The sequence below is a fragment of the Rhincodon typus genome, unplaced genomic scaffold (genome assembly GCF_021869965.1).
Source record: "Rhincodon typus isolate 14 unplaced genomic scaffold, sRhiTyp1.1 hic_rhity00002801, whole genome shotgun sequence".
Taxonomy (NCBI): domain Eukaryota; kingdom Metazoa; phylum Chordata; class Chondrichthyes; order Orectolobiformes; family Rhincodontidae; genus Rhincodon; species Rhincodon typus.
Genome location: NW_025968439.1, coordinates 22,911 through 25,000, shown reverse-complemented (window position 1 = coordinate 25,000; position 2,090 = coordinate 22,911).

The window sequence follows — 2,090 nt, the reverse complement described above, 5'->3', positions numbered from 1 at the left end:
ATAGCTAAGGTCTTTTTCTCAGGGTAGAGGAGTCCAAAACTCGAGGGCATAGGTTTAAGATTTAACAGGAACCAGAGGGGTAACTTTTCACACATAGGGTGGTGCGTGTATGGAATGAGCTGCCAGAGGAAATGGTGGAGGCTGGTACAGTTACAACATTTAAAAGGCATCTGGATTGGTATATGAATAGAAAGCGTTTAGAGGGACATAGGCCAAATGCCAGCAAATGGGACTAGATTAACTTAGGATATCTGGTTGGCATAGTCGAGTTGGACCAAAGAGTCTGGTTCCGTGCTGTACATCTCTATGACTCTAATTTGTTCCCCTTGACTCCAATAGTTCTTTCTCACATTGGTTGAAGAATCTTCAACTGCTTAGGTCTGACTCTTCAAAATTCCTTCACCTCTTCCTTCTGCCTTTAGGAACATCTCAAAACCCCGCATTTCTTCAACAAGCATTTTGTTATTTATTCCCAATCTTTAGTTTCGTGGCACCTTTTCCATTTTCCACATGAAGTACTTTGAGATTATGAACAAACAACTGAACAAGGAGGATGAGCAATCTATTCGGCTCCTTGAGTCTGCTCATGGCTGATCTGATTGCAACTTCAAATCCTCATTCCAGCCTAGCCCTGATAACCTTACAGCCCCTCTGCTTAAGAAGAATCTATCTACCTCTGCCTTAAGAATATTCGGACTCTGTTTCCAGCACTCTTTCACAGAGACCCTTTGAGGGAAAACTGTTGACCTTATTTCTGTTTTAAAGGGACAATGCCGGATTTTTCAACAATGATCGCTAGTTCTAGATTCTCTCAGAAGAGGAAATATCCTTTCCACACCCACCCTATGAAGACCCCTCACGATCTCTGATATTTCAATTAAGTTGCATCTTCTAAACTCCAGTGGATACAGAACTACCCTGTCTGACCCTTCCTCATCAGAGAATTCTCTCATTCTGAGTAATAGTCGAGTAAATCTACACTGAACTGCTTCGATAGTGTTAAAAGCAATATTTTGCATCCATTAGGGATTCAGGGAATGGAGGATTATGGGTCCAAGTGGGAACAGCTCATGAGCAGATTAAACTCTTGCATGGATAGATGGGCAAAATAGCCTGTTTCTGTTGAAATTTACATGCAATATTAATGGAGATTGCAGTTTTTGGGTCAACTGTTGTATCAGTTCCTCATCTGTGTGGCTCAGTACAGCATAGTTATCCTGTTCATGGCACTTTTTCATTACTGAGAACTACAGCAAGTTGAGATAGGTGAAAATGTCTCCATTAAACTGCAAATCCTGCCTCAACATATAAATGGCAAAATAAAATATGCATTTACAATTCCACTCGACCTATTTTCAATATTTCCCAGTGGATAACGGGCCAAATCAATATAGATTGGTGCATCGATATGTTTGTTGTCCTCCACATGTAGAAATTGAGAATTCAAATGTGGCTATTTGAATTTCTGATGAATAAAGAGTAAAAGACGTCCATATAGTGTGTCATCTGATATCAATAATTGTAATGATGTGGAGGTGCAGGTGTTGGACTGGGGTGGACAAGGTCAGAAGTCAAAAGACACTAGGTGATAGTCCAACAGGGTTATTTGAAATCCCAAGCTTTTGGAGCGCTGCTCCTTCGTCAGCTGAAAGGTATTTCAAATGAATCTGTTGGACTATAACGTGGTGTTGTGTGACTCAATAGCTGTAGTTGCACACATTACACGTTCAAACTTTAACACTCCTATTTGTTGTTACAATAGTGAGAAGAAAAATAGTGTGTGTTGATCATCATGGCTGTTGTACTCTCTAGAACACGGAGGGGTGTTGGACGTTTGTTAAGTAAATATACAAACTTATGACGCCCAATTACCCAGATTGCGTGGAAGGTTTTTTTCTTTAAATCAGCCCATGCACTGCAGCAACTCATCCAAAGTTCCTCAACAACACATTCCAAACCTGCAACCCCTACCATCTAGAAGGACAAGGTCATCAGATACATAGGTACACCACCATCTGCAAGTTCTCCTCCAAACCATCCTGATATGGAAATATGAGATAACAAGGTGCAGAGCTGGATGAACACAGCAG